Below are 13,795 nucleotides of genomic sequence, written 5' to 3' on the forward strand. Positions count from 1 at the left end.
TCAGAGCTAAAGGGTTTCATCATTTCATTAAAGTTGACATTTCCCTTTCTACATCTTTATTTCCACTAAATTGTTGATTGGTTTAAGAACGGAGAAACGATGTCTGCTATTTTAAACCTTCAAGTTCCTATTGTTCCTTCAGGAATTTCTGCCAGCAAAAAACTTCCAGAGTCTCTACCAGACCTGTTTGCATTCACGCACCATTACCATGATTAATATTTTGTTTTCTCTGCTTTCAGGGTACTACATTTGAAAATCTTTATTATCCTTAAAGACATCTGACAGCCTAATTATGCAGGTACAAGGACAAAAATCAAGTGAGTTGTAAGATTAAAAATCGTTCTTCCTTTTTCTCATATCATCAGCAAATTTTTCCTATATCCCATTAAGCAAAGTAACTATCCAGATAGAAAAGTTCAATAATGTTAAAGAAATAAAATATACTATGCTTCTGGGGGTGAGGATCTCAGGACACGCAGGCAAGGACCTACCCAGGTTGGTACAATCCTGTCTTTTCCTGATGTTTCAGAAATCTAAACAGATGATTTTGACAGGTTTTTCAGACAATATACCTAACAATTGTTCTGTGCCTCCAACTTAGATGGCTCAAATATCTGGTCCAAGGGGATCATAGAAAGATTCTTGGGCACCTCACTTACCTTCCTATTCCACGTTCCTCTGGGTTTTCTCGCTACAGGTCTCTTTGTTAGCCACCCCCAAGTGATGACTTCTTATGTTTCTGATGACCTGATGCTGCCCTGGGAATGCCCATAACACAGCTGTCACCACTATCTGTCACTGTCTCTGTGAAATAGTTTTCTCTTATCCCTATGATATTGTGACCTTTCCTACTTACTCCAGTGGGGTAAAATATTCTTTCCCCATTAGCATGATATCCTGGTCATCTGGCAGCATCGACTCCCATAGTTTCCTGTAAAAATATTGGTGATCCAACCTTTATAGGATTTACTCTTTATCACAGATTTCACTTCTTAAGGACTTGGGCGATAGTCCAAATGAGAATAGATAACAAATCAAATTGAATATTAACACACTATCATGTACTAATTATGGACATAAATATTTGAATTATTTGTTTTTCCATCTATAGAGTGTCATGGGTAAAGTTAACCCTCCCATGATCTACGTGTAAATTATCTATATCGTAGGATCATCTGCATTAACAGGTACGTGTTTACATCTCAGACAACATTAATGGCTCCCTTCTCTGTGTCCTCCATGAAAGCACTGACGACTAGCATGTCATTATTTTCTTTGTGTCCCCCGCCACATATGCTTTTAGCAAGGCAGAGGATCTACTGTATTTGTTAAATGTTTCCTCTGTGCTGGCGCTGTGACAAATACTGCACATGTTTAACCCTCTCTGCACTAACTTAATCCTCACAAAAATCCACTGAAGAGGTACTATCATCATCCCATTTTCCAGAGGCATAAATGGAAGTAAAGAGAGGCTAACTCATTTGCCCACACAGCAGCAAGTGGTGGAGGCAAGAGGAGAACCAAGCAGGGCAGCTCCAGAGACTGCACTGTTAGCTAAGAGTAAACTGTTTCTCCTAATAAAACACGTGCAGTCAATGATTTCTTACCAAATCCATACTGGCACACATTTAGGTTGGTTCTAATCTTTTGCTTTCATGGACAGTGTTATAAGAATATCTTCGTACATATATCATTTCACACATGAGAGTTTATCCATAGAAGAAATATCTCGAAGTAGAATTTTGGAGCTGAAGAGTACCTACATTTTACATTTTGATAAGTATTGCCAAAATGTTTTCCATAAACAGTGGAAAGAATTTATACTCCCAAGAGCCATATATTAGAGTAAAGCAATGTTTTTTTTACAAGTTTCAAGTTATTTTTGGAGTGTATCCACACGTTCTTTGCTTTTCTTCTCCCTCAGGTTCCCTCCTACACTAAATTGATGCAATTATCTAAGGATTTGAACCATAAAGTGTTTTGTTCAAATATTCAAAATCTAGGCAAAAGTATGTTTTGGTACTTCTGAAGGACAGAGAAAGATGAAGTTATCTGAATTGTTTGATCTGTTCCCCCATTTCAATTGGCATGTTTAAATTCACGAATGTTAAATAGGGGCCCACTTTATCATCAGATTTTCTGGAAATCAGATATTAACTAGACATAAGAAAATTCCTGCTTTTCCATATAGAAATTGTGAAATGTCTAAAATATGTTCAAAGCAAACTAACCACAAAATGACTTAAGAAAATAAACTTTAAAGAGCAAGGGCAAATTAAAATAGAAAATTTGTCTCAAAAGAAAGAATTGGCAATTAGAAATTTGTAGACTTTTTAATACAAAATTTTTCCCGTCACAAATTCAAATCTAAGTAGAAAACTTTTCATACCTTCATTTTTTCAAATGTTTAATGAAAATTTAATTGAACCTAGTGCCAAAAAGGAAAGAACAACTAGAGAATTTTATAAAAATTTAGTAGTGTTTAAAGAGATAGTATCTTATTTAAATTATACAAATAGAAGTTTTAAATCAACTTTGTCTTTCAAAATGAGTCAATTGCAGTTTTGAATAATTTAGCTTGCATTATGATGACGTATTTAGAATGTTTTTTAATTGAGTGACTAATGAGACTCAATCATCTTCTCATGTTAGCTCTTTTAAGACCCACAACAGCCATGTGATAGGAATTCTTCATTTCAGGTCTCTTTTACAGATAAAACTGGAGTTTGAATAGGTGAAGTGACATATCATGGACATATACAAGTCCCACAAATCTAAGACAGGAGATCTATTTGCAATTAACAAGAAGCTATTTCTGTCTGATTTCTGAATGCCAGTGGAACCAGCAGTGGCTACTTGGGGATACTTTGACATCAGGTTTTGAATACTGATTGTTTTAAGTTCCCATATTTTGTTTTTAATTGTCCAAAATAAACTGGAGGAAAGGAAATATTCCTTGTGAGTAAATTACTTAACCCTTTGCCCTACCAAGACTTTCAGGCCCACATAGATGTCAGACTCCTTTAACACGCTCTCTTTATTATCGTTAGAAAAATGGACAAGCTATTATTGAAAACTAACACAGTAGTTTTCAGAAGTCACAAGTTCAAATGCCTTCAAGAATCTCGCAATTCTAGGAGTAGACTGAAACAAGCTATGGGAAGGAGTAGGTCAGAGGGATGTGCAAGAGGCACACTTTTGTAAAGGTGTTCAACTTCAAAAGTATTCACAATCTTGGCAATCAGAGAAACCAAATGCGCAGACCGAGCCTATGGTTTTGGTGTCAGTGTCTTGGCTGTTTTATGAACATTGAACCTGAATAATACTATACACATATTTAGGCAGAATAGCCTAAAAGCCTTCCGTACACAAATTTCAAACCATTGTTACTCAGGTACAACAGTACAAGCCCAGTGCTAGATCTCAAAAGAGATGTCAGCTAGAAATAAGAGAAGACTGATGTTGCCCACTGTCTCAGTCACATTTCTCAGTTTGTTACCATCTCTTCTCCTCGGAGACTTTGCTGTGCCATAAAGAGTTCGCAGTGACCATAGCTCTGTGGGTGGCTTCTCTTCTCCACATCTCTGATCTCCTTTTCATAGTGCCTTGCCAAAGGGAGAAGGAAATTCTGCCTATTTTTATACAGAGAATGGTAGAGCAAACTAAGCCCACTTTAACAAACAAAAACAAAACCCTAGGCCATATTGTTGTGCATTTGATATCAATTCTACAATATTCTATACTTTCTAAGTGAAGGAATGCTGAATAAATTGTCCATTCTTTTAGGTGTCTCAATAAATGGTTCCAGGTTCTAGCTAAAAATCTAATTCACTAGCACTTAAAATACCTGATAGAACCCCCCATTCGTGATCAGGACTCAAGAGTCTCCTGTCACTCAGCATATCCACACCCAAACTCATCATCTTTCCCCATTAAAGCTTTTCCTTCATGGTAAGTTATTCAAGGTGCAACTTGAATAATCATCCTTATCATATGTTGTGATTACCCTGACTATAAGATCTCCCACTTTCTCTGGCGCCTGAAATTCTCTAGCATCTGTCTGAAATATTCACATACTTCATTTTATCTTAGTTACTGGTACATATGTACCACCTCCAGTGACACATAGGCTCCAAAAAACAAGGGCAATGTTGTATTCCTTAACTGTATTTTACTAAGGAGATGAATATAAGGATAGTTAATATATGGTCCCAGCTGTTGAGGAACCACAATTCACATTCTTAGTGTTCCAAAAAACACCTTACACATAATAAGTGCTCAGTAAAATTTTGGAATTTTTTAATGGGTTCCAAAGCCCATAATGATAGCCAGAAAATAAATGCAGACAAGGACATTTTTTTCTTTTATGGGATATCATATGAACATGCAATTTTTTTAAATAGGTTGTAAACTACAGTATAAAAAGGAGAAAAAGCAATGAATTAAAACTTTTAGTTGCATTAATATATGTGTTTGGAAAAAAAGGAAACCATAATGAATAATAACACTATAATTTTTATTTTCTTGATTTATTCTTTAGTTTTAAAATAATTAAACAATTATGGGCCGGCCTGGTGGTGCAGCAGTTAAGTTCTCACTTTCCACTTCAGTGGCCTGGAGTTTGCCAGTTCAGAGCCAGGATCCAGACCTAGACACCACTTGTCAAGCCATGCTGGGGCAGGTGTCCCAGATATAAAGTCCAAATGTGAGTGATGAGGCGGGAGAGAAGTTGCTGATATGATTAATAAATAACTAATTTAAAAAATAAAGGAAGGAGACTTTTATGAATCGTGAAAAAAATCACGGAATATTTAATTTTACAGATTACTGTGTGGCTACATAAGCTGGAAAGTTCAAAAGAAAATGGAAACATTGGCTCTCTGGCATTTTGGTATCACTTTATAATTGATGGTATTAGTCAGAGTTCAGTTCAAGAACTGAAATCACTCTAGGTACTTTAAGCAGGAAAGGGTTCAGATCAAGGAATTATGTAAAATCCTTGGAAGAACTGGAGGTGTGGATTGATCTGGGCCTCCTAATCTGACCTCTGCCAGAATCAAGATGCCAGCAAATTAGGAATCACTGATGAAACTACTGAATTATAAAAAAAAACCACTGCCACTGCTGTGCTCCAAAGATGAAAAAGCCACTGCCAGGGGCTGCCCTGTGGCCGAGTGGTTAAGTTCGCGCGCTCCACTTTGGCAGCCCAGGTTTTCGCTGGTTCGAATCCTGGGCGTGGACATGGTGCCACTCATCAGGCCATGCTAAGGCAGCATCCCACATGCCATAATTAGAAGGACCCATAACTAAAAATAAAGAAAGAAAAAGCCACTGCCAGAACAACTCCCACAGCTCCCAGGAAACTGGCTCTGGAATACTGGCCCTGGGAGACCGGCTGTGTCTTCCAGGGCAACTTCCTCCTGACATCTTCAACCCCACTTTTCAAGTATGCCTGCTAACGGAACACAACACAAAGCAGGCAGGAGCTGGCTCCAGCTCACTTCCGCCTTCCTGGGATCTGGCATCTATGTTGAGGGAACTGATTTTAAATACAGAACCTTAGATGCATGAGAGCATGGGTACTGTGGCTTTTGGTCCTCCAGCCTCTGCAATACAGAAAGGCCCACAAGAAGGAAAAAGGGATGGATATTTCATGCCAATTAACCATATTTAATATATTTACAGAGTGCTTTCACTATCAGAGTGATCTGTACTTCTCATAAAAACCCGTTAAGATAGGTAGTGCTATACCCACCTAACAGAGCAGGAAACACAGTCTGAAGTTGTACCACGTCTAAAATTACATGGAATAAGGTGCTAGGAGGAGTAACTCGATAACACAGGATTGCTGTGAAATCCTCCCCATTAATACCATAAGGCCTCTACTGGTGTTTGTCGAGTAAAGCCATTATTTGTCTCTTGTGAAGGAAGAAGAAGATAAGTAGAAGTTAAAATTCTAAGATCAGCTGAGTGGCAAAGGACATGGTTTATTCTTCTAAGCATTCTCTTCTAACTTCCCCCAGAAAGAGGGTCCTAGATGAACTGTTCCCGTGATATAGATGAAGAAATGGATTCAAGCGGCATAAAGGGTCGACTGAGGTGAATGTGCTGATGTCCTACCCTGCTCTCCTCTTAGTAAAGAATAATATAATATATTGTTCCTGTTACTGGGAGTGCTGTTAGTAGACAATCTATTCAAGTTTAACTTCTTCAAAGTTCACATAAGCTTCAGGGATCCACCTTATCAAAGGTCTCATGCCCTTTCCCAGAGCAGTACCTCATTGCTTCCAGATAAATAACTAGGTTCAGGTGTCAGTAGAGCCCAAGTAGGAAATACAGTCTTGTTTTAGAAGGAAAGTTGTTTGATTAAAAAATGCAGTATCTGGATAGTATATGTTGGCAATAACTGGAGTAACATGTGGAAATGGATCTCTTGGATATCGAAATAGAGGAGGGCAAAATATAAGGCTACATGGAGGAAAGTTTATTAGCATGGGGATATTCTCTCATGAATATACACAGCATATAGTATAATATGACTAGAGCGGACTAAGAACATACTGTATGCTACACATATAGGAGAGTATTCCAAACTTTCAGAGCAGGATATCCCAGGTGGCACCGTGACCCAGCCTGCAGTAGGCCATTCCAATGTTCTATTCAGCCAATTGCTTCTAGGTGATGAGTAACATGGTTATGCCAGTGAATTCTATGGTGGTGAGCAATTTGCTTTACTTTATTTTCTCTAAAATCTGTCTCCTGATTAGAGAAGATAGAGAAGACAATGAGTGGAGTACCATGGCAATGGATAATGGGTTCAGATCCATGAATAATGAAGCAGGCTGAATCACTGCTTGTAGCAGGGACAAATATATATCTAGAATATGTGATGACTAGATGCTGTCTCCCCCAGGTTGAAGAGTTTCAATGAAGTAAGCTGCCACAGTTGTTGGTTGGTTTCCCTAGAGAATTGTGCCCTATGAGGGAGTCAGTGACGGACTTTACTAACAGAATTTTGGACATTTAGCAGTGATAGTAGCCAGACCAGGAATGCTGAAAGTCAGATCATGTTGAGCCTGTGTAGAACACTCATTTCTGCCACAGGGACCACAAAAGTGCCTGGGGATAAAGGCTGACTGATATTCATAAGACAGGTCATTTTGTCAACCAGACTTTTGAGAGCCTTCTCTGCAGTGGATTCTCTTTGACAGGCACTTATATGAGAAACAAACATTCCTGCATTTGGTGTGCATTTTGAGTGATCCATCCACATACTGCTCCTCCAGACTGCTTTGTCATCCATTCTTCCATTTTTCCTTTCCTTTAATAGTTTATAAAATCTATAGTTAGTGTCCTTGAGTCAGTGGAGATCCATGAGTCAGCAATTTCTCCTTCCATGTGAAGTGGAAAACTATATGTACTGCTCAAATTATTGCTTACTAGGAAGATTTCCTTCACTACAATCCTTCAAGATCACCCTCAAGTGAGACTGCGGTGCAGCAATTGTCCACTTTTGCCTATTGTTACCATGCTATGCAGATTTATTCATACACTTGCTGTTATTGTTATTCTCTCCATCCCACTGCTTATTTTAATTTTACTTTTCTGTCATTTTAATATCTTCTTGAATATATGTTTAGTGCATTGGTTTTTCAAGATTTATCAATTTTTAGTGCATGCAAATAAAATTTTAGCTGACTCTCACAGCTTTGCTGTCCTGTGCTTTCATCATTCTTAAGCTCTAAATATTTTCTAATTTCTGATGTGATTTATTGTACCCAGGGGTGATTTAGAAATGCAGTGCTTAATTTTCAAACATATAGGAATTTTCTGGTTACTTTTAGGTTTTTATTTTCTAGCTTATTTTCTTCATGGTCAGAGACATATTTTATGATTGTAATTCAATGAAATTTGTTAAGAATTGCTTTATGACCCAGTATATAATCAATTTTGAAAAATATTCCCTCTGCACTTGAAAAGAAGATGGATTTTGCAGTTGTTGGATGTATTGTTTTCTTACATCATAGGTCACATTTGCTAATAATGTTTTTTAAATTTTTTATATCTCTATGAACTTTTTGTTGTGTGCATGTTCTTGCAGTTACTGAGAGTTGTGCTGATATCTACTTCTATTATTGCTGATTTATCTATTATTTCTTTCAAGCCAATATAGTTTTTCAAAATATATATTAGGAAGCTATGCTTTTAGTCACATACCCATTTATAATTGTTACATATTTCTGCTATATTGACTTTTTGCTCTGGTAGAACTTTTATATGTGGAAATGCTTCTTGCCTTGAAGCCTGTTTTCTTTCTGATGGCAGTATAGAAAAAGTGCCCCTTTTCTGGCTAAAATTTATTCTACTATATTATTTTCATCTTTTATCCTCTTATGTATGATGTTTATCTTGTAAGGCTCATGCCAATGAGTTTGTTTTCTTTTGGCACTATGAAGACATAATTCCTCTATCTTCTTGCTTTCTATCCTTTTAAGAGATTGGTTGTCAGTATTATTGTTACTTCCTTGAATGCAATAAGTCCTTAAGGTTTTCTCTTTGTCTTTGGTTTTATTATGCCCTAAGTTTTCTATTTATCCTTTTTTTGAAATTTATCATTTTTAAAAATTAATTAATTAAAGTTTTTGCTGAGGAAGATTCAGCCTGAGCTAACATCTCCTGCTAATCTTCCTCTTTTTGTATGTGAGCCACCACCAGAGGATAACCAGTGACAGACAAGTGGTATAGGCCTGTGCCCAGCCTCTGAAGCAGTGCATGCCGAACTTAACCACTAGGCCACCAGGGCTGGCCCCTCAAAATCATCATTTAAAAATTTTATTCTTCATGAGATTTGTAACTCTGTATGAATGTACATCTTAATGCCTTTCAATAGTTTTGGGAAAAATTCAGTCCTATCCTCAAATATTTTGCCTACCTTGTCTCTTTTCCTTCTCTTTCTTAAATTATAACTAAATTAAAAGTATGTTGAAGCTAGGCGCTGTACCTTTTAGTGTCTTTTATGCTATTTCCTGCATTGTCCACCTTTTCACCTCTCTCTTATTTGCATATTCTGCATATTCTCTTCCAATCGTTCTCCCCATTTATTAATTCCCTATTCATATGTGTTTAATCTGCTGTTAAACCCAATAATTGAGTTCTTAATTTCAGTTATATATTTTAGTTTTCAAATTTCTTTGATTCAATTTGTTATGCATCTTGCGCTTTAATTATTTGAACATACTAAATTTGTTTTGAAATGCTTGTTTTTTCCTAGTCTGGATCATCTATATCTGTTTCTATTGCTATTGCTTTTCAATTAAGCCTTGTATTCTCCTATGTTTTGTTATCTTCTTTTTTGTGCCAGATTTTATATTCAAAAAGTTGTAGAGATAATTCAAGGATTTTATGGTGTTTTCATCCTTAAAAGAGATTTCATTTTGTTTCTAGTTGGGAGCTAGGTTTGGGCGAAAGCAAGAACACAGATAATCTCATCAAGAAATTAGATGATTCAAGCTGGGCTTGAGTTTCTCTGAGAACTACTCTATTTTCTCTTCACCCTGACTTCAACAGTAAAGCCCGTTATGGTCTTAAATGAGAACCTGGTTAATTTACAAAAGCATCTTTTCCTTTTTTTCTTTTTGTGAGAAATATTAGCCCTGAATTAATATCTGTTGCCAATTCTCCTTTATTTCCCTTGAGGAAGATTAGCCCTGAGCTAACATCTGTGCCAATCTTCCTCTACTTTGTATGTGGGATACCTTTAGCTCATGGCTGATGGGTGAAGTAGGTCTGCACCTGGGATCCAAACCTGTGAACCCAGGCCACTGAAATGGAACATGTGGCACTTTAACCACTCGGCCACGGAGCCGGCCCCAAGCTTCTTTTCCTTGATAGACGTTGAATCCCATTTGTTGTCCCCCAGGGTAAAGTGTCTGAAGGAAGTTCCACTTAGCTTTTCAGCTTTTCATTTGTGGTTTTGAGAATTAGCTCACATCCTTATAGAGAAAAGAAGCCAGGAAATGCAGGGTCAAGCTCTCTGGTTTCTCTTCTCTTAAAAATATTGACCCTACAGATCCTTGATTCCTTATTAGATCTCAATGCTTTTAAACACATGCATTTTATATTTCTCTAGCTCTTCCAGCTTCTCTTATTGGGAGATTTGGTGCAAAATAAGCCGTTCTTGCTTTTCCATTGACAAATAGAGTTTCTCCATTGAGTTCTCTAGTTTGGGAATGGATGTGGTTTATAGAGAATTACCGTGAATTATTAACTATTTTAAGGCAATGTCTATGTCATTCAGTATTTTCAGTGTTGGAGCACATAAATTCAGCTTCGGGGCTGCTGTAGACATCATCTATCTAGCAAATTCTTTCACTTTATTTAGCTATGCAGAAAGCATTAATAGTTTTTTTGCATTCAGCTTGGAGGGACATAGACAAATATATCTCTGCATATATTAGTTCTCCAGCTCCGAGTTGCAATTTAGTTCACCGTAAGCTTGATCATATCAGATGGTTCTCCTAAATTAAGGATAACTTCTATGTGTTTTGCCATTCACCGGTAAGAGAGGAACAGTGCTTACATGTACACTTTAAATCTTAGAATTAACACATGTAACATTTGTAGTTGTTGGATTTCCTCCATTTGTTAGGTAAGCTGAAAACCTCCAACTTTTGGTGTGGCTTAGCACATAATAACGATCTTCAGTTGGTTCATATATGTATTTAATGACTCTTTACCTAAGACCCTTATGACCTGGAAAATGCAATATTAAACTAAATACAGTGGAGATGAACATGCTCAGTGGAGCGCATAGTAAGTCATGTTAAGACAAACAACAATGGAAGCTGTCAGAGATTTGAGGTACAGGCAGGCTCTTGCTGGAAAATAATATCTTTCTTGACAAAGTGTTACCCCATTGATATTGGACTAAAATTAAGGTACTGAACTGATGGACTGAAAATCATTATGATTCCACCTGACATGGATTCAGGCCTTGATCAACAATATCCACTCCAAACCAGAACTACAGATCTGTGATTACTTGTCTTTTGAAGAACTGAAACATCAACTTGAATTACTTTCCAGTCTCAAGGCTTTCTGCCTCTGAGCCTCAGGGTCTCTTGAGCAAAGGCTCTAACAGCTAGAGTAAGGACCTCCTTTGTTGGGGATATGAATGGATAAAGAAGACTGAAACTGGTTTTCCTTTCATTTTGGCTGAAATATTATTTGCCTTACCTAAATATTTCCTAATATGAAGATCAGAATTTATTACTTTGTTTAACAGTTTTTTCTTTTCAAACTGCTGGCTTTTCACATATTTGGCTGTTCGCTACTCTTTCTTGGCAAGAGCCAAATCTTTTTTTTCTCTAGGTATTGTTCTAGGGGAGAAAATTGTCCAGAAGAGGTTGCTTTATTTGCTTTTGTTCCAAATATTCTAACAAACTAATCTATAATGACCTTACATTAGCTCTCATTTAAAACAGTAATGATGTAAATACCACAGGCTGTGTCCACACAAATAAATGGAAGAATGATTTTCCTGATAGAATGGCCCAAGTGATTTCCAGGTTGGAGTCTATTTTCCACTCGTATCTAGTCCTGTAGGTGTTTTCTTGTTATATTTTCCTTTTCATAGATATCCCTCATTGCTTATAGAAGTTTAGGGAAGTTCCCAGTTTCCTGGGATGAAGTTGGAGAGAGGTAGAGACATGTTTTTAATTAGGGAGGAAGACGCCTTAGGGATAAGCTGTTTGAATGATTGAAAGGCTAAAGGGCTTTACTATTATCAGGGGGAGTGCTCAGTCATTGGCTATTCTAGGAAGTCAAATCTCAACATTTGCCTTCTTAGGTACAGAGATACATTAATGGTCAGAGACATGAATGTCATCCTAAATCAACAGAGTAAAGTACCTTTTGGTAATTAACTGAGAAGAGATACATAGAAACAACCAATTTCAGTGTTTTTAAATTTGGGGGATTTTTGTTTTGTCAAATAATGGGCTTGCCCAAGTTAATTTCCACTAATTAGGTCAGTTTCTACATAGTCATGAGAATATATCAGCTTTGTTTTTCTTTGAAGAAATTTTCCCAGCAGGTGAGAATGTTTAATTATCTTTGCACAGTAAATATTTATGTTGTATTTGTGTCTTTCTATTCTAGGCATCCACACTGAATACTCCTACATTTATCTAAAAGCTTCAGATGATGGGGAGCCTGCATGGAAATATGGAAAATGTGGCCACTTGAAACTATTTCTAGATCCACTGATCAGCCATACATTATTATGTGTTCTATGGTAACACATAGATACATGAGGTATATACAGTTACCTCATGTGAAGGAGGGAAGCACTGATTTTGAAGACTGAGGAAAAAAACGCAAGAGGTGAGTTCTTGTAACAAACAACAAGGGATATTCATTGAAAATTCATATATTTAATTTATATATATATTTAAATATAGTCAAGCCTTAAACATCATATATTTTCATTGGAGGAGGTCTGAATTTAGTAAAGTAAGCTAGCAAAACATAGAAATTAACCAGAATATACAAAATGTATTTGTTTTTGGTATTACAACCTGACTGATGTTCATTGTCCATTTTGCCAAATCACAAAGAGAAACAGGTAATTGATTACACATACACTAATGGATCTATAATTTAGGTTCACGGGCTGTTATATTTTATGTGATATGTTTATATTTATAATTACTTTTAGATAGTTTTATTAGAGAATTTAAAATGATATATCGTGTGTTAGAATATAAAGGAATGAGAGGCTGTTTTGTTCTGGGGGCTTGATAAGAATTGTTATGTGTGAAGCTTTTAAAATTATCACAGCAACCATGTTTACACATATTCATAAATAAACCCATGTTCGGGGAAGGACCTTGCTTACTGTTACTTAACAAGGCATAAAACTGTAGTTATAAAGTACTATAGTAGTTTTCTACCTTAGGATTTTAATTTGTATATTTTCAAAAACATATTCTTAAGAAACTATGATAAATTATCTTCTTAAAATAGAGAAGTGTTAAGTTACTGGTTTAACTTGAAAGCCTAGTAATACTATCTTTTAGTTTTTATGGTATCAAATTTTGATGTCATACACTGTGGAGAATAGTTTATATAACTCATTTTCCCATGTAAATAATTTACCTGGCTGATAGAAGATTCATCCTGGTGAAATTCTATATTGATGATTAATAAGAGTAAGAGCACTAGATTCTGCAGAAAGTAAGGAGTGAAAAGAATTAATTGGATATAGATGACCTACCCTTATGTTCTTCAGCAGGTGAGCCTTTATCAATCCACAGCTTCAGCAATGACAGAACTTCTGAATTGAGTGCGAGCAGTGATGTGAGTGACCCTGTGGAATGCTCCTCACAGTGGGCTTCTAAAGAAAGCTCAGACTTTCCTGCACAAGTCCTCCCCCCACCAAATCCATATGAAGGGAATCAACTCGTCTATATTTGAGGTTTAGTAATTGTGTGATTTTTTTGAGCAGTGAATAGTCTGAAAGTTTGGGTTTGTATTTGTAGTTATACAATTCTTCTCTCTTGTTATTTGTCATGTCTTCTCATTTTGTCATAACCATCAGACGTAGAGTGAGAGAGCAATGCTTTTTTTACCTCTAGAATTTCCTTCTACTACGATGTGCTGTTTATTTGGTATGGCTTCGTACAAAGCCTCCTGAGGAACCCCTGGGAGCCTCAAGGAGTTGGGGCTTTCAGCACTTGCTCACTAAAGGAAGTATTTGTGAAGATGTTTTTAAAGACTATGACCTCACTTAATT

General features: G+C 36.6%; 1 protein-coding gene and 1 long non-coding RNA gene across 3 annotated transcripts in view; both read left to right on the forward strand.

Annotated features, from left to right (window-relative positions):
- The first annotated feature begins 221 nt into the window (after window positions 1-221).
- On the forward strand, window positions 222-2,945 carry LOC138916633 (uncharacterized). The gene is made up of 3 exons (XR_011423931.1): window positions 222-317; window positions 1,112-1,187; window positions 2,714-2,945. It is a non-coding gene; the product is annotated as an uncharacterized lncRNA (long non-coding RNA).
- A 2,774-nt stretch (window positions 2,946-5,719) lies between these two features.
- LOC111775925 (olfactory receptor 4A15-like) overlaps window positions 5,720-13,795 on the forward strand; it is a 50,024-nt gene continuing 41,948 nt past the window's right edge. The window contains exons 1-3 of one of the 2 annotated variants that reach the window (XR_011423929.1): window positions 5,720-6,099; window positions 12,160-12,384; window positions 13,292-13,477. The gene's annotated coding sequence lies outside the window, so the exon portion shown is untranslated. The remainder of the gene's footprint in view (window positions 6,100-12,159; window positions 12,385-13,291; window positions 13,478-13,795) is intronic. The other variant, XM_070229591.1, reaches the window with a different exon arrangement.

This window comes from Equus caballus, chromosome 12 (genome assembly GCF_041296265.1).
Source record: "Equus caballus isolate H_3958 breed thoroughbred chromosome 12, TB-T2T, whole genome shotgun sequence".
NCBI lineage: Eukaryota > Metazoa > Chordata > Mammalia > Perissodactyla > Equidae > Equus > Equus caballus.